We start from the raw sequence: 20445 nt of genomic DNA, 5'->3' as shown, positions 1-20445 counted from the left end.
CGTTGATAAAGTGGAGGGAGAGAAAATGAAACGTGAGTCCGATGATTACGCCACCCACTCTGTTGGCCATATTGTCTCCTTATATCCAGGGTCGGCATAGTTAGTGCGGAGATGGAATTAGAAACAGTTGAATTCTTGTGGGTGAATATACAAGGGTCTTGTGCTATGGTCTTTGGTCAGGTCCTCCACTATAAGACATAGAGAGACAGGAGTTTAAGCCTATCAAGATATTTGGCAAGATGGGGACACTAAAAAAAAAAGCATTCTATTCATCACCTTGCTGTTTTTGGACTTACGGAAAGTTGCCATTTTCTTCTCCTGATCTTGGTACTTTGTGCTTTGAGGCACTATTTACACTTAAAACTTCACAATTTCATATCTACAGTCCTATTGATTGTATTTTTGTTGCTGTGGTGTCAAATATTTTACAAATGTTACTCTGTTTTTTCGAAATTGCGGTAGGATATATCTTGTGTTTTGATTTGACTTTATTACTCTTTGAAGTTGCATAAATACTTTACACATTGGCTCTAAGTTAAACCTAACTGCTTTTCTGCCAAGCTACCAGAGGGTTAAGCACTGCTTAATTTTGAGGTTTTTTTTGTGTTTCACTCTGACAAAAATTGTGGTTGCTGCATGAGTAGGGTCTCCTTAACCAGTAACCCAATTTCCTTCAGTATGAATATTTCTAAATAGAACAGCACTTAGGAAAGCACAAATAAAGCACATTTTTGTAATTGTGAAGTTTGATGGAAACAAAGATTATAATAGGATGAAAACAGATTATTTCACTTTACTTGGTGATGTGCAAATTCTAAATATTTGCTGAATCCCAATTTCCACATTTTATCATTATTTAGTTTCATCAGTAAGTTGTACTGATGAAGCTAAATAATGTCAGTATGAATTTTAGGGCCATTTTAATGGAAAATGTGCTGTCTGTAAATGACAGTGCACGATGCTTTAGCAATATATTTGCAACAGTGTGCTCTAAAATGCACCACCACCTACATACCACATAGCTCTCTCCTGCTGAATGAGTGTGCTTCACTTGCTGTACTTTTGGTTTGTTTCTAGCTTGGATTTTTCACACTTCCTGTGACTTTAGTGATGCAACATTGATGACAGTATCTCCACTCAGCAGCATTGGTGAGGATGATAAAAAGAGAAAAAACAAGAAAAAACAAAGTAGCGTGTTAGCTTCTACTAATCAAGATCCAAAGTGATTGGTTGATGGTACCAGATGAAACGGTGTTAAAGATTGAGTCTGACAAGACAGCTTCAATTTTCCAAAAGCTGGAGGGGTAGCCTACTTCCCAATTTGTGTAATAAGTGAATCTGCTATACTGGACGACGGAAATCAAGTGTATGCTTTTTTATTTAGTTGGCATACCACACAGAGCCATTTCTTGACTGCATTTAATAGTATCGTTCATCTTGTGTGTCAGGTACTTGCCCCAAAGTACATATGGGCAAGTTAAAAAAAATGGGAATTCCATGTCTCCTGATGTTTACGTCTCTGGCATTTTACCTTTGGATTTGGATAAAATCTGTTTTGTCATGGTGCTGTTCATATGGTGATAGGTGTAATAAGAATACTAATAAAAAATATGAGGGAGAAGGAGGAAGAAATCAGACTAGGTTGCCCTCCTTAGCAAGTAATCAAAACATAAACCCAACGTGGTAGGTTTTGAGACCTAGCTTATTTTGAATGGCTACTGGCCGGTGTGGTCAGTAAAAAGCCAAAAGAAAGAAACATTTCTTTCTTGAGTCCCCTCACTCACCAGTGTTTCCCTACAGTGACATGCTTCATCATTGGGGCCATCCCAGCTCTCTATGAACTGGGGCTTGCTGCGACTTACGGAGATACGTAGGAGCACTATTTTTATGGAAGACTATGTGTGGTGCAATGTGTAGTGGAGTGGGTGTAAGTAAATAAAAATACTGTGCTAGTGGGCCTCAAACAATTTTATTCTCGCTCCTAGTCAGGTATGATTAAAAATGGGGTTTACACTGTATAACTATCTATAATGAGAAGAAATTTAGTGTATGGTCGACATGTTTCAAGCTTCCCCTAGCTCTTGCTCAGGACCACACAGGGACCAGCCCTGTGTTTGCCACTCCTGTATATACCTTAATAGAAAATATATAGAACAAATATAGAAATAGTGAACGCTGCTACTAATAAAGGCATGCGTTAGAAAACATATGATTGTTAGTTCCCGTTGTATATCTGTAATGTAAAAAACAATGTTAAAAAACAACCCCCTCCTTCACGTAGAGGAGTATGACATGCTTCCATGCCGCACTTATGTATGGGTGGTTTGCTCCATATCGGTGCGTGCAATCTTCCAAGGCGCAGGTGATAGTGCCTAGAAGAATCTTAAAATTGGTGAGATGCGTGGCGTGAATTCACACAAAGAAACTACACAGGACTTATATTGACAGTACTATCACACACACTGATTCAATATACATACACAGATAACGAAAAAGAAAATTGTTTCTTAACGCATTACTTGTTAGCGTGCTAAATGGCACTTCATGATCTCGGGGGCGGTTTCTCCCTTAAGATAATCCTGTAAATGAATGTTGGGAAAAGGGAGATTTACGGTTAGAGTCATGCACAGGATGCTGCTTTGGTATGGTGCCCTTACACAACAACCGCGCGGTCTAGTTCCCATACGGACCACGCGGCTGCACAAACGGAAACGCTTCTGTTATAAGAACTCCTTCGCCGTGGACACGCTAATATGCGGTCCGGCGGGGAAGCTGAATAGGTTTATCGACACGGCTTCTTCTAGCTAGAAGTAAGTCACTTTATCCAAACAGGTCCCGAGGCACAAGGAGGGCACCTACGTAACTCCGCAAGTCGCAGCACGCCCCAGTTCGTAGAGAGCTGGGATGGCCCCAATGATGAAGCATGTCACCGTGGGGAAACCCTGGTGAGTGAGGGGACTCAAGAAAGAAATTTTTCTTTCTTTTGGCTTTTAACTGACCACACCGGCCAGTAGCCATTCAAATAAGCTAGGTCTCAGAACCCACCACGTTGGGTTTATGTTTTGTAATACGAATGTTGCCATTATTGCACAGCGGCTAACACAGAGGGTTTCATCTGTGACAGGGTAAGCGTTTCTGAGAGTTGCTCCTCGTGCACAAAACGTAAATTGTACAACCTGCTTTTTGCTAGGATTCTACAATCCAGTGGACTCGCCGATAAAGTTTGTGCCTGCAAATAAAAATAATAAAGCAAAATTACTAATATATAAAAAACGGATTATTAATTTCTTTCTAACATGTCTAACAGACTTCACACTTCCTTCTTGGTAAAATGAAATATTATACCTAAATAAATACATGTGGGAATCCAGTCATTTTCTGAGATGTTATTGCTGGAAGTTTCTGATTATTCTTAACAGTGTACAGCTTTTGAGTGATTCTGTACAAGTGTTTAATAATTGCCGTATAGAATTGCCTTATCTAGCCTACATATATGTTCAGATGTGCTTACGTTACCATAAGGACATTTCAAAAATGTATCTTTGAAATATCTAACTTTTCCATTGTTATGATCCAGCATCGCTCTGCAATGTTCCATGCATATATTATATGTAATTTGTCATACACAACACAATGCATAGAATGTAGTATGGATTGGTAACAAAAGCTATTTTCAACACTTCACCCCATTAAGGAAAGATTGATGGTCGTGTATTTTGTGTGGCGACCGTTAATAGACAGAAACGAGTATCCTTGGTCAATTTCTGTACCCATTATTTATAAGTGATCTTGAGAAAGATGATACAGAAGCTAAAGTATACTTTTATGCAGATGGTACTGTTTTGTATGTAAGTAGTGAGTTGGTTATTGTTTTGTGTGTCAGTGGCGATTTGATTACTTTTAAGAATGATTTACAGTTGGTATTCAGTGATAGGTTGCAGATAGTGTTGGATAATATATGTTATTAAATGTTATGATAAACCACTAACTTTTCTTTCTCTAGCTATTTGGTCTGTTTTATACATTTTACCAATGCATCCCTTTATTGGAAATCAATTCAATGAACATACTTGGGCATAATATATTTTTTCAACACATCTATTTTGTTCACTGATATCACTTTACCTCGACAGGTGCATTCTGAGGTGTCTATTCATTTGCTACACTGAAAAGTAATTTATCGGGTTGAAATGATAGTCGATTTCAATTTTAGTTTAATATTAATGACGTTTGTTTTGGTAACTGGTCCCATTTTTCAATTAATTCAGTGCACTCTGTGACCATTAATCTACATGGTAAATATTACAGACGTGTAGCTTATAAAGATTCAGTAAGGACAAGGAAAACAATTGCAAGTGATTAAGAATTGCTCAATTATTCTCCAGTAAACATCCAATCAGGAACATTCTTCAGAGGTCATTTTGACCTTGGTTGGTCGGACTACTAACTGATGGGGCAGTGGAGGTAGCGCCTGTGGCACCGCAGCTGCAACAAGGTCTGTGGGTAATTTAACTTAACATGTTTCCTTCAGCATGCAAGAGCACTTTTGTCATTTGTTCTAGTTCTGGCCTGATAACAACTTAGCTATCGCACCAGACTATTCACCAACTATTTCTTGTAATGCATACATAATTCACATACATACTAGGGCTTTTGGAAAGCAGACTTCATCTATTAGTCAATTAAATTGCCATTCACATTTTGGTTCCGCCCACAGCATATAACATGGGGCAATCGTTCCCTTCACTTTACCCATTAGCTCTCTTCACTTTGAGGGACTGCACAAAGCCTGTTCACGCGCATCTAAAACTATATTCAGTGACTAACGACTTTCATTTTATTTCAATTATCTTTAAATACCATCTGTTTACTTTTTCGACACTTACGATTCACAGTTAGATGGTGATTTGTTTTCTGCGTTTGCTTTTAAAGTTGCTGATATACAGTGTTCAAGGATCATTTTAACATTGTAGTTGCGTTTGATTTGGGTGCCCTGGCCAATTCTGTTAGCGGGTGATATAGGGCCTGATTTATATCTTGATGGAGAGTGAAAGAGTTCCCTCCCCGCTAAAACTATGGTCGGCCTGCTCAATTCAAATTTGGGCGGACCATAATTTTACGACAATGGAGACAAATCTGTCCTTGCTATTGTCAAACTCCTCCATCAGCTGACGGAGTAATACCTATTGGAGGCTTGGTGATAAGTCCACCCGTCTTATTTAGATGGATGGTGTTATAAATGAGGTTTCTGGTTGGATAGGGTATGCACCTCAGCCAGCCAGAACCCACCACTCTAGTCAGAGTAAGGGTGTTACACACACACGATAACCCCTGCTCACCCCTTGGTAGCCTGGCAGAGCACCCAGGCTTATCCCAGTGGAAGTGTAAAGCATTTGTGCAACACACACATGACACACTAAGCACAACTCTAAAAGAGACTCCAAACAATATTATATAAAAATATCCGTTGTATTGTACATAAAATACATTAGACCATAATCACACAAATGACTTTGCCACTTGGCACTTGTCATGATGCCATAAAGATCACATAAATCACTTTGCCAACTAGGCAATTGTCATAACATTACAAGTTAGTGCAATTCCGTAAACCCTTATAGGTTGCACATTTATTATAATATCAGGGTCTGAGGTGCAACAGAATGTACTGTAAACCATATAAGGACTAGATATGCTGTGCCGACCTAGGCATATCACAATTTATTACATATTTGTTTGTTTCACCCTTGAGGTGGAAGCCGGGGGTTCTCAGCGTTCTCTGCGCTCTCTTGTGTCCTCCTGTATGGCGCTTCGTTATTGACTTAAAAATAACGATTTTTTAACACTTGTAAATATTTTAAACTGTAGTTATTAAAATTAGCCCCCACCTTGCCGTGAGATTCGCGTCGCGCAAGGCTGCTTCCTTGACCTGCCTATTGGACTTAACGCCGCTGCTATTAGGCGTTGGTCACTTACTTTACTCACTTCAGGCGCCATCTTGGGCAGGGAGAGGCTGGCGGTTTAGCTGATCGCTAGTCCCGCCCTCCCAGGATACAAAAGGGTGGCAGTCACTACCCTCGAGGTATTTGTTTGTTTCACCCTTGAGGCGGAAGCCGGGGGTTCTCAGCGTTCTCTGCGCTCTCTTGTGTCTCTCCTGTATTGCGCTTCGTTATTGACTTAAAAATAACGATTTTTTAACAATTGTAAATATTTTAAACTGTAGTTATTAAAATTAGCCCCCACCTTGCCGTGAGATTCGCGTCACGCAAGGCTGCTTCCTTGACCTGCCTATTGGACTTAGCGCCGCCGCTATTTGGCGTTGGTCACTTACTTTACTCGCTTCAGGCGCCATCTTGGGCAGGGGAAGGCTGGCGGTCTAGCTGATCGCTAGTCCCACCTTCCCAGGATACAAACGGGTGCCAGTCACTACCCTCAAGGTAATTGTTTGTTTCACCCTTGAGGCGGAAGCCGGGGGTTCTCAGCGTTCTCTGCGCTCTCTTGTGTCTCTCCTGTATGGCGCTTCGTTATTGACTTAAAAATAACGATTTTTTAACAATTGTAAATATTTTAAACTGTAGTTATTAAAATTAGCCCCCACCTTGCCGTGAGATTCGCGTCGCGCAAGGCTGCTTCCTTGACCTGCCTATTGGACTCAGCGCCGCCGCTATTAGGCGTTGGTCACTTACTTTACTCACTTCAGGCGCCATCTTGGGCAGGGGAAGGCTGGCGGTCTAGCTGATCGCTAGTACCACCCTCCTCCCATCTCAACGATGGACAAAAACAACAGACACGCCCATCCGCGCCGGCGGCGCGCCGAAGGCGCGCCAAAGGCAAGCCCGTCCGAGCCAGGACCGGGGCGAGGGCCAGTCCCCCTGGTCCGCCGGGCTCCCTTGGTCCAGACCCATGTGGCCCATATACATCTAATAAGCTCATGCTTCTGCGACCCCCCCAATACCAGTCATGTTTTCTATTCGATCCGCTGCTACTCGCTGGGGACTCTCCCCAAATATGTCCCTGCTGTAAAACACGGATACCCTTCAATCTTAAACTTTCCCCTACTACCAAGCCCAAATTTCCCAAATCCATCGCATTTGCCCTCATAAATGTCCGTTCGCTTGGGAAACACCGACAGGAAATAGCTGACTTAATGGAGGACTATAGTTTAGACCTGCTATTCATGACAGAAACTTGGATGGATAGTTCCTCAGAGCCAGATACAGCGATCGCAGTTCCAAAAGGCTTTTCTATCCACAGACTGGACAGACAACGCAGGAAGGGTGGTGGGATTGCCATTATTGTACGTGACACTTTCACTGTCAGAACCAACATGATCCCATTATCATCCTGCGAAGCCTTACAATTTGCTATCAAGCTGACTCCTTCCTATAATTTCAAAGGGATCCTCTTGGATCGTCCACCAGGACCAAGAAACGGTTTTATTTTAGACCTTGGGTCCATTTTGGAATCGTCAGCCCTTGATAGTTCCCTCACTTTCCTCAGTGATTTTAACTTTCATTTTGATAAAACGGAGGACAAAGATACCGCAGCGCTGCTAGGGGATATGACCACTTTCGGTCTCCCTCTGCTGGTCAAATCCCCCACACACGACGGGGGCCACATACTTGACGGTATTTTCTCCAACTCTCAGGACCTATATATCTCCCAAATTCTCCCGGTCACCTGGTCAGACCATTACGCTATTCTGGCGTCACTAACCACTCATGACATTGGTGCCTCTTCACTGCCTTCTAACACTCATCAGTCTTTCCAGGCATGGAACGACATTGACAGTTCCAGCCTGGAAACTTCCTTAACCAACTCTATTCCCCCCTATCAACTAATCCTAATATTGCCACCACTCAATTTTACGAGTGGGTGGGCTCGGCGGCATCCGCCTTGGTTCCGGTCAAACAACGGTCTCGTAACAGATCTAACCCGTCGGCCCCCTGGTACTCAGCGGCCTTAAGAACACAAAAACAACAGTGTAGGAATAAGGAGAGGCATTGGCGGAAAAATTACTCGGTAGAGGCTAAAACGATTTATAAAGTAACGGTAGCTAAATACAAAACCATGATTGATGAAGCCAAGAAAAAGTTCTTCAGTGAGAAAATCGAAAAGGCCAAAAATTCAAATAAAGCCCTGTATGAAACAACTAAGCAGTTAGCAGGTCATTTCCCTAACCTGACTCCACCTCCCTCACAAATCCTTTGCGACGCCTTAGCTAGTTTCTTCTTCAGCAAAGTCAATGATATTTATTCTGCCTTTGCTAAAAATACCAATCGTCTCACTAACACGGCGACCGTCGATCACACTGGACCCATTTTCTCTCAATTTGCAGAAATCTCCAGCTCCCAGATTGCGGATATAATATCCACCATTAGATCAGGTTCAGCACTTGACCCTTGTCCATTCAAAGTATTGCTACCTGTCATTGAAGTGGTTCTTCCTGCTATCACTTCCATCTGTAACACCATGTTTAGCACAGGTGTTTACCCTGACATCTTAAAAAAAAACCTTATTAAACCACTTTTAAAGAAACCACACCTCGATAGGGAAGAACTTAAGAGCTATCGGCCTATTGCTAGCCTACCAGTTCTGGCTAAAATAGCGGAAAAAGCTCTAAATCAACAGCTCTCCGCCTTCTTGGAGCATCATCATCTTCTTGATGATTTCCAGTTTGGCTTCCGCCAATTCCATGGGACGGAGACGGCTTTGATTAAAGCGGCGGACGACATAAGATCTATCCGTGACGCAGGGGGTACAGCAGTTCTGATACTGCTTGATTTATCTGCAGCATTCGACACGGTCGATCATGCTACTCTGATCGACTGTGTCGAAAACATGGGTGTCCAGAAGAATGCTAGCAAACTTCTGGCCTCTTTCCTGGCCAACAGAACCCAGGTGGTCACAATGGGACCTTATCATTCTTCCACCTTGTCTCTGCCATGTGGAGTACCTCAAGGCTCATCCCTAAGTCCGACACTTTTTAACATCTACGTGTCGGACTTAGCCAATGTCATTCGCGCACATGGGATGAGCCTTACCTCCTATGCAGATGACACACAGCTGGTCCTTGCCATTAAAAACAACGGCCACAAAATAGCCGAAGATCTTAAATCAGGCATGGTAGCAATTGGGAGTTGGATGGCTTCCAATTGTTTAAAATTAAATTCCGATAGGACGGAAGTAGTCATCTTCGGACCGCTGACCCCTGAATGGTCATCCAACTGGTGGCCAGCTTCACTGGGCCGTCCTCCCGAGCCTGTCAGCAAGGTGAGGAATTTGGGGGTCATCTTTGATGACCGTCTCACTTTTTATCCACATGCTAATCAGATCACTTCCTCAGCCTTTCATAAATTGAGGCTCATCAAAAAAATCCTCCCCTTCCTTCCTGACACAGCTGGTAAAACCCTGGTCACATCCCTTGTATTGTCCACATTGGACTACTGTAATGCTCTATTTCTTAATGCACAAGAAGGAGTATGAAATAAATTGCAAATAATACAAAACTCAGCTGCCAGACTTTTGGGAAACATACCCAAATATCAATCCGCCTCAAACACCATCAGAGAGTTACATTGGCTATCCATCAGAAACCGAATAAAATTTAAAACTCTCTGTATTGTGTACAAAGCCTTGCACAATCTGGGACCAGCCTATTTTGTCCAAAACCTGATCCCCTATTGTCCGTCCAGAACACTTCGTTCTTCAACCTTAATTGATCTTGTGGTCCCTCGTACCAAAACGGTTTCATGGGGTGACAGAAGATTCCTGGTGTCAGCTCCAAGGTTGTGGAACACACTGCCCCACTCGATTAAAGCCAGTCCTTCTCTCTGGACCTTTCGTAAGCAACTTAAGACCTGGCTCTTCACTCATTAGACCCTGCTCCCACTTCTCAGGCTAAATATAACAGATATCACAGCGCCGAGACGCCTAAGGGCCTTTGTTTGCGCTCTAGAAATGTCATTAATAAATAAATAAATAAACAGATAAATAATCAACACTAAGGGCAGCAACTGCGTTCTTATTATGGGTGTCTGGTGTCCCTGTTCCCTCTACGTAGGCTCCTGGGCTGCCTGCCCACCTACAACAGTGAATAAGGTCATTTGTCTTGCACAACGGGCACTCAAGTGCCAGTAAATCACGGCCCCTCTGGACCAAGAAAAGCAGGGAGGCCTACTGGAATCAACAGAGTGCATCAACCCTGGCCCCTCAGGACTGGAAAGGCAGTTGCAGCTCCTCAGCCCTCCCTCCCAGTATGTGGCAAGGGTAGGGAGAGGGCGCCTATGCTGCAAGTAAGATGGAATACCTCACTTGGTCCCTCCACGAGCATAGCTGAGGGAAGTGCTGCTGCCCACAAACGCTGCCAAAATGCAGAGAAAGGGGCACGTGCCCCAGGCAGAACACCACCACTTCGCTGGGAAAAACTCCTTTAGTTCTCCGAGGTAGGAGACATGGGGCGTCATGAAAGTGTACTTTGGTGGGTGGTGCAAGCAGCGCAGCAGGCCCACTAGTAGTTTTTAATTTACAGGCCCAGGGTATATGAGATACCACTGTACAAGGGACTTACAGGTATATTAAATATGCCAAACAGGTATAGATCAATCTTACCAAGTTTACCAGAAAGAGCATATGCACTTTAGCAATGATCAGCAGTGATAAAGTGCCCAGAGTCATAAAACCAACAAAAAGAGGTCAGAAAAAATACAGGAGGAAGGCAAAAGGTTTGGGGATAACCCTGCAAAAAGGGCCAGTTCCAACAGGTGGATATACAGACATCTTTCAATGACCGCCATGGCCAGGAAAAAGATGTCAGTAAGGGGCACAAAAAGTACTCAAAGCCCCGCTCCCCTCACCATAGGAGGAAACTCTTATAGCAAGAGGGAAACTGCTTTGTTTATTTGGTATAAAACTATCCCGCTTTGGAATTTTCTTGTTTAAAATAAAAATAAATGCAACTGACATATGGCTCTGTCGTGTTTGACAGAGCCATCCAATAATGCATTGGCAGGAACCGCCTTGATGATGGCAGTTCCCATCAGTACTTGAAATGTCCACTGAGCCAGCGGACATTTCCTGATTTGGCAGGAGACATCCCCGTCAGGGCAACAGAGTAATGTATTCCGTAGACCGGAGAGAGGATAGCCATTGCCTCATTATAAATCATTTCCATAGTTTTGTCTCCTTCACAAATAATGATAAAAAATGCATGACCCATCTGAAAGCTTTGTTATTTAAAAAAACACACCATGCCAGGCACATTAGTGAATATGTTTTTATTTAAAATATTTCAATGCAAACATATGGTGGCCACTTTTAGGTGGATGCATGCTTTTTGTCCATTTATTTTTGTGGCATACGTTTGCAATAAAAAAAAAAAATTATATATATATATATATATATATATATATATATATATATATATATATATATATATATATATATATATATATATATATATATATATATATGAAAACCAAGCCCTTAGAAACAACAAATAGGGCAAAACTCCACCCAGCGTTTCTTCAACAGGAACGGACCACACAAAAGGTAAAGTTCTTAAAGTGCAAATTTATTTTCTTCCAACATGACGCGTTTCAACCAGGTTACCCCGGCCTTGATCACATGACATGCTTAAAGAACCCACGCCCTTAAATACCATGTGGCTCTATCCAGGTCATTCCCATACAATTCATAGAAGTAAAGAACAGACTTCACGAATAAAGTGCAAAGTGTACTTTCCTAACAAAATAAATGTTAGAAAATACAAACACAATAATATTATTGAAATAATCAATACAATGAAAAATCCAGGGCAAGTGCCCAAATTCACACCAATAGAAGCGAGTTAACATCTCATATTTCTTAATTTCTTAAGGGGGAAAAGAGCCAAAATTAAGGTACACCCAAGTGTAATGATTAAGTACTGATTGATTGCTCCAATACTTGTCAAAAATCAGATTAAAATAATGGTAACGGATGCAAATCTATATCAATTTATAGCAAAACAGCAAACAGGATGTCACAACTTTCACAACCATAAATGTTAATGATATCTGATTCTACGCAGAACAGATTTTAGCACTGCTTTTGAAATTTTTGAAATTTTTGAAATTTTTACAGGAGTCAGAAAAGAGGTTAATAGTTCATAATGCATCAATCATATGAGAAGACATAGGACACGATAATTTCATTATAATTGGAGAATTAACTACATCCCTGCCAGAAAAAACTACTAGTAAAACTAGGAACCTAGTTAAACCAATAAAATTCTACAGTATTAAATGTAATTCATAAAACCAATTAAAATACAATAAATACATTGTCATAGTACCTAAAATTCATAATTATTATATATACACACACAGATATTTAAAAACCTCATATTCAGATATCCATTCTAATTTCATGTTATTTACAACAGAAAAGGAAGAAAGATTATTTGTAGTAATAATAACCAGAACTTCTCCTAGTTCATACTTTAGCAGCAAATCAGAAATATCATTTAGAGGAAATTGACCAAATCCTCCCCAGTGTTAAGCCCATTCAGCATTTTGGTATTCAATCGTACAATGTATTGACTTTCAAGTTGACGCAATTTTTTCTCCCGATTCCCACCTCTTATGGATTTAGGAACGGAGTCAATAACATAGTATCTTAAATCCTGAAGATTATTTTGATGCACTAATTTAAAATGTCGGGCAACCGGATAAGTTGGATCCGAATTTAAGATTGCCCGTAAGTGCTGCAAAATACGATTGAAAACTGGGTGTTTAGTGCTGCCGACATAGGAGAGCTGGCATGTACATTCCAGTATGTAAACTGTAAATTCTGTTTTGCATGTAAAATAGCCTGCAATTTTGTTAGACATATTGGAAAACGGACTGACAAAAGTCTGTTTATTTATCCCAAATTTACATGCACGTCATGAAGTGCACTTAAAGAAGCCTTTCTTATTAGTTAACTAATTCACAGGGTTAACTGCTTCAGGACTCGTTCTTTCCAGAGCATCCCTCATAGAGGGTGCTCTCCTAAAGGTAATAGTTGGTTGTGCTGTCAATTCGGGGGCTAATGTCATATCAGTTTTTAGGATAGGCCAATTTTTACTGACAATTTTCCTTATTTCCCTGTCTTGGCTACTGAACGTTGTAATGAGTCTAACCACAGGTTTATTAGGAAAAGCTGGTTGCTCCATAATCTCTTCTACGTTCAACACATCCTCAGGTGCTGTCCCCTTCTTCATTTTAGCCAATGCTGTTTGTAAATCCTTAGGGTCATACCCTCTGACAAGGAACCTATCCATAGACTCAGTAAGACAAATATCCAAATCCTCCTTTCTGCTGCAGATTCTCTGAATTCGTAAAAACTCCCAATAGGGGATACTTTTAATAAGGTGCCTAGGGTGCGCACTACTGGCATGGAGTATAGAATTTCCGGCTGTGGTTTTTCTGTGCAATTTAGTACAAATATTCTTTTCTTCTACATAGATTTCTACATCTAAAAATTCGACTCTTGTGCTACTAACCTGGGCAGTAAACTCAAGATTTAATGAGTTCACATTAATCTTATTGACAAACTCCAATGCAGTTTCTTTGGAGCCCTTCCACACGACGAACACACATTATCGATGAATCTCCACCATCTGATGACATGGTCAGAGACCTCATCTGCGTGGGTCTGCACCAGGACGTGCTTCTCCCACCAACCAACGTGCAAGCACGCATAGCTAGGGGAGAAGCACGCCACCATCGCGACACCAAGCAACTGCTGATATAACTCCCTATTAAATATAAAGAAGTTTTTGGTCAAACAAAGTTCTGTCATACGCAGCAGCATTTTGGTGTATTCATTGAAACAAAGATTTCTGTCAGATAAGCAATGACCAATTGCATTTAAACCATCCTGGTGGTCTATACTAGTATAAAGAGAATAGATGTCCATCACTAAAAAGTGATAGCCATCTTCCCATTTGACCTCTTTCAATTTTTCCAGGAAGTGTCCCGTGTCCCTAATAAACGAGAGAAGGTTAGTAACATAGTCATGAAGAAAAAAATCAACATATTTGGACATAGCCTCCAATAAACTACCTTGGGCAGCAATTATTGGGCGCCCAGGAACCGGCGTGACTTGTTTGTGGACTTTGGGCAAAAGATATAGAGTGGGAGTGATAGGGAATTCGGTTTTCAAGAAATTAAATTCATCCTTGTTGATTAAACACTCCCTCTTCCACTGTGAAAGTTCTTTCAGAACCTGTTCTTTTACTTTAAGCAAAATGGGGAAAGCTGCCGACCTGTAACACCTAGCATCACTCAGTTGTTTCATAGCCTCCTCCATATAAGAATCACGGGGCCAAAGCGCAATATTCCCGCCTTTATCAGCGTTATTTACAATGATATTTTTATTGCTACTGATTTTTTCCATAAGGCGTGAATATTGCTGTTCCCTGTATTGTCTATGTTTATTTTTAGACAAACACGTTTTGTGAAGGTTCTTTAAATCACCTACAACACAATCGCCAAATACATCAATTGCATCTCTAGCCATAAAAGGCACAAAAGTAGAAGTCGGACGGAAATGAGTCGAGGCAGCTCTAGTAGTGGCAATGCCCATGCCCATTAGATCATCCTGAGTGCTAAGAGATATGGTATCATTCACATCGGCCAATTCATTCACAGTTCTCAACACAGAAACATCAGAAATCTGAAACACAGCACTAGGTTGATTAGCTGCATCAACAGCTGAAGCTTTTGAATTTACATTGTTCAATTTATGGAATTTGACCAGTTTCAACTTTCTAATGAATTTAAAAATATCAATTCGAGATTGAACATATTTAAAATTACTTTTTGGACAAAAAGAAAGTCCCAAAGCCAATAATTGAAGTTCTGCAGTGTTTAATTCAAGCTCCTTCATATTGATACCAGTATTAGCAGCTGCTGTGCTGATAGCTTCTATGTTCCCTTCCTTAAGCTTCAGTTTCTTTTGTTGTAACCGCCACGCTTTCCACCTTTCTTTGCATTGCTTGTTCCTCCGGCGGCGATTTGAGGTTGGGGTTGTACATGGGGTATTCTCGGCCTGAGTGTTTGCCGATGGTCCTCTATCATAAACCCCAACTCTTCTGAGGGAATGAAACTCGGTGGCTCATGAATCACTGATAATGGCTGAGTAACATCATTAGGAATGGATTCCACACTACTTGAAAGGAGACTCTCCCCAGAAATAGATGCTGCATCAGTGCCCTGATTGATAGAGATTAAAGGTGGCTGGTTCCTATTGCTTGCCAATTTCTTCACTGTATCAAAACGCTTTGCGAATGTGAATATGCGGCCAGTCTCATAATCGTGCTTATCACGCGCAAACTTTGTAATCTTCCTATTCATTATCACATTCTCATGTTTGCCCAAGCGTTTTTGAATCTCATCTCTACCTTTCTTGACAAGATCCTTTTGATCCAAAGCATCCAATTCTGTGATCAATAAATCAATTTGGGCCACAATCCCATTACGATCTATTTCTGCATATTTCACCAAAATGCAGACCATATTTATCGAGGCTTCCAAAAGCCCCTCAGCACTCTCCCCTCCTCTTTGTACTTCTCAAGGGATTTCCGCTCCCACCATTTAGTTAGCTCGTTTCGCTGCAGTTTTTCTAATTTTTTGAGCAAGCTTTTGACATCCTTTTGCTCTGTTGTTTGCGCCTTGTTCTGTTGGCCAGTGCTAGTTACCACCCGCAAACATCGCATCCGCACGTTCATCGCGGCTTCTAAGCATGTCTGTTGTTGACGCCATAGCGTAATTTTAAGAAATTTAGTTATGCACAGTTCTTGTAAAGTAAAGCTGAATAAATCCCTCTCTAAACAACGCCTGAGCCCAAGTGTGCTTCTTCTTCAGAGATTCACAGCTACCTTCAAATCTTCACACCCGCTATATTCAATGGCAAATTACTGCTCCTTTAAACTCAGAGCAGTGAACGGCTCACCTGAAAACAGAAACCGAACCAGCCCCAGAGTCCTTCGACGCCAAAATCCGCCTTAGTCCCTGCACGGCTTACCGCTCACACACACCGGTTTTCGAGCTTCCTGATTGCCACTATGCGGGGAGCTAGGAATTCGTACCACTTCCGGGTCAAACCATAAATCGCGGAACGCGATATCAGCTGCCACAGTCCCAGCTGTAAACGTGAAGAGGGTCCGTTTAAACGCTGACAGCAACAGCGTTTAGAATCAATGAAAACCAAGTCCTTAGAAACACGAAATAGGGCAAAACTCCACCCAGCGTTTCTTCAACAGGAACGGACCACACAAAAGGTAAAGTTCTTAAAGTGCAAATTTATTTTCTTCCAACATGACGCGTTTCAACCAGGTTACCCCGGCCTTCATCACATGACATGCTTAAAGAGCCCACGCCCTTAAATACAATATGGCTCTATCCAGGTCACTCCCATACAATTCATATATATATATATATTAACCATGGCACCAGCATGCCAAGCCCAAACTTATCACTTTTGCCAATGCTTGTTACATTTTCAAAAGCTAATGTACCAAAGCAGGATATAATTTTGTGCAATGAAAAATCAAGGTCCTCAATGTGCTCAATGTTTTCTTCAATGGCATGGGAGATGTTGTTTGTTTTTCTTGTATTGTTCGTATATTTTCCTGCCTGACATGCTCAACAGAAAAAAAGGCTAGCATGGCATTAGAAGGCTTTCTCAAATATAGCGGGACTCCAACATCATGTCGGCTTGCAGTCCAGCAGCTGACAGGTTATTTCTGACGTAAAAGCAAAGATATCTACCAAAATTAACGCATTGCTTCTCTTGCTTCCACATGAGTTCGGGCATGGACGTCGATTGACCCAAATGCCTGTGGTAGCGGAAGTTACATCACACACTCTTTGATCCTAATGACATCTAAGGAAGTCACATCATATGAACTTTGATCCTGAATAGTCTCTGAAGTGATGTAACTTTACCTTAACCATATGATATCAAAATAACTGACATCATATCAAAATAACTGACATCATTGAAGTTCCATGATAACTTTTGATTACTATAAAAACACAACACAAGTGTCTCTTTTGGATACACCGATATTAGGGTGCTGACAATATCTTTAAAGGTGCTGGGTGTAATATAATACTTATCCTAAACTATAGTGAGCAAAGCGAAAGAGCCAGACATCTTCTGGTAGGGCTCGGGGGGCTCTCCCACAAAGCACAATTTGAAAAATGAAGGTTAATAGAACCTTAAATTGATAGCAGTGTATAACTTGGTTTCAATTTCATCGAGGGGTTCTGAGTCACATCAAAAAGATAACCAGAACAATATAGAATTGAGCATGATTCACTCAGAACACCACTATAGAGGACAAATAGGAATACGATATTTGTACAAGGTACATCTCTGTATCTATGTGCCTTGACTATATACAGATTCTTTGCTGCATTCCTTTAAAAAAAGATGCTGACAGTCTGGGGATCCCATACAAATCTTTACTGATGTGACTTTCCACACATTCTGCGGAATAAGTGTTTGTGAAGGCCAAGTGAAAACTATTAGGAATAAATAAATACATATTTGTGTGTATTTATTTCAGTTCTTCAGTGTTATTGTTCAGTGCTCGCACCTATAACATGTTTCGCCCACGATCAACCTTGATCAGATGACTGGCAAATCGTCACATTGCCTCTTAAAGTACAACATATCCACAACGGACTAGATTACATTGATAGGCGCCTTCTTGTGATGGTGTTACAGCATATATTTCACATCCTATCATGGAATGAATTAAGTTACGACCTGCTGTCACAGAGCATACATTAAACAAGCAAGTAGTATATACTGACCCGTATATTCTCCGTGTTTCTATAACTGTATGCAACCTGCAAGAATAATACCAAATCGTAATATGGTGGATTAATCATAACTGAATATTATTTGTACAGATAGGGCAGTATGAGTACATTTCCCACTGTGTTGTATTGTGGTGGTGTATCCCCTAAATCCAGGTCAAATACATAACTAAGGACACCTGCCTGGGCCAGCGGAGGCCCCACCCAACCCACCTCTGCAGCACTGCCCTTGCTGCTTCCTCGCTGGAGTGGGACTCGGTCCCTCAGTGCAACACGCCCATCAAGAGGGGCGAAGCCAAGCTCCTGACACGCCAGGAGGGCTCCGAAACACTCCCTCAGCGAGGGATGCGCGTGGGCTCGCCCGGGAAAAGCCTGGGCCAAGAGCCAGCCTGTGTGCGTCTGTCAGAGCTCAGAGGAGGCTGGTCTGGGATTTGCTTTCTTGGACTGTGAGTTATTAACAATTTAAATTATTGTTCTCTATTCTAATTGTTATTCAATGAGAGGTCGCTGAAGCCAGGAAAAAGTCTTTAGGGCCAAGATAGACCAACTGATACAGAGGCTGTTTGGCAAGGTCCTTACTTGTAGTTGTCCATCTCCTTGCATAATGGCGAAAAGAAAGGTAAGGGTTAGGTGGACCAGGCTCAGAGAAAGCCAAGAAAGTGGAGAAGCAAGCTAAGCATGCAGGGAGCAATTGTGTTCTTGACAGTATAGACAGCCTTCTGGTTGAATGTGAGGGTATTTTAGATGTAGGAGGTGGTTTCAAGCATTCATAACAGTTCCCTTAATTCCAACAATGAGGGCATCACTCAAATCTTTCCAAAAATGTTTTCAAAGTCTAGGAATAAAAAGAATCCAGCAACTACTGCAAAACAACTAAACACATATTTAGAAGCAGCATTCTGAAACACATCCTGATATTACAACAGACAATCCAATTGTATGTAGCAATCTTGCAAACAGAGCCCCATTAAAACTAGGGACAGCTGCTCTGAGAAATCCTCCACAAATCTAACTAACAACAGTCTAGATACTATCCTCAGTGCCCACAATCCTGTTAGTGATCTAAAGGCAGAAGTTATTAGCTTGAAATCTGTGATAGGTGACCTCATGGGGATGATGATGGAGTTAATGGCTCTTAACAAATTGACATCTGCAAGGTCTGAGGTACAAATTTCTCTGCCTAATAAACCCGTTCTCAGGGAAAATCATGAAGTACATGTGGGTAAAAGACAGGTCGCTATACCAATGGCTCAAAATCAAGAAGTTGTACTGGTGTGGAATAGTTTACTAAACAGGGCCAGCAAAGAGATTTGCCCAAATAACCCCATTAATTGGGAGAACAGGAAGTGGGGGCCTGAGACCTTCATTAAAACTAAGGAAGCTGGGTTCGCTGAATTGCCCATTAGCACATGCATGGAGCAAAGACCCCCTCCTCAATAGTGCTCGATAACTAAGATCCCCGTAAAGTATTTCTGACCAATGTCCAAAAACTAGCCCCTCAGATAGGCTTTGAGAGTGAAGATTCCTTGAGAAATACAGTGACTCACTGGATACGGCATGTGAGGGGGTGCAGGTCCCTAATTTTGGAAGACATTGTCAGGGTTAGAAGGGACGTGCCCCCCCTACTCCCCTACTGACTTTCTGGAGATGACCCTGGCCAGTGAACAGCTGGCTGAGAACTTTATAGCCTTAGAGTTCAGCTCATGCCCACCTGCTCCGTCAGCTATACAATTCAGATGCAGTCCACTCCCCGCAGATCAGCTCCAGATGGCTAATAGGAAGAAGAGGGGATTGCTATCCAAGACACCGCTGAGGGAGGTAGACTGACTAGCAGGGCACAGTGCTAGGACTTCTGACCTCCTCTTCAGCGTTAGTCAAGATGCATTACTAGAATCTCCCATGTCCCTACAGGTCCCTACATATTCCATAGAGCTTCCTAGAACAGCTAGCAGTATTGCGGGCATGAAGAATAAGGAGGTGCTTTTAGGCTCACCTGGCAAATCTATTGAACCTTCTGATTCGCATAAACAAGTCAGAGGTCCGATCCCCCCAGGCAACTCCAAACACTACTATGTGATTTCAAGCCCAAGGAATCAAATGTGAGAGGGAGCATCCTTATTGTTCTCGATGATTTCATGGAATGTGGCAGGTTTCAAGAACAAGCTATTACTCCCGCATTGGGATGAATGTGTGGATAATTTTGACGTTTGTTTGTTTTAGGAGAACTGGAGTATTACCCCCAATATATAAGGCAGGGTTTGTTAGCTTTTGTGTACCAGCCATCACAAATAAAATGGGCTGTCCTGCCGAGGGGCTTCTAATTTGGGTCAAGCTTAGCCTCTGCAGTAATATAACACAACTAGCAGCGAATAATTCTGACATCATGGGTATTCGCCTTAAGGGATGTACGGCCCATACTATTGATATCTTCAATGTCTACGCGAGAGGTACAAGAGGGGGTAGACCCTCGGCGGCCATTACTATATTGGAGAAGCACCTGAGTAAGAGAGATAATTCTACCTCCCTCATAATTACAGGGGACTTTAATACAACTTTCGAACCACTAGATGGAGACGAGATGCTGAAAGCA

The sequence above is a fragment of the Lissotriton helveticus genome, chromosome 3_1 (genome assembly GCF_964261635.1).
Source record: "Lissotriton helveticus chromosome 3_1, aLisHel1.1, whole genome shotgun sequence".
Lineage (NCBI taxonomy): Eukaryota > Metazoa > Chordata > Amphibia > Caudata > Salamandridae > Lissotriton > Lissotriton helveticus.
The sequence above is the reverse complement of the archived record's forward strand: the minus strand, read 5'-3'. Positions refer to the sequence as shown.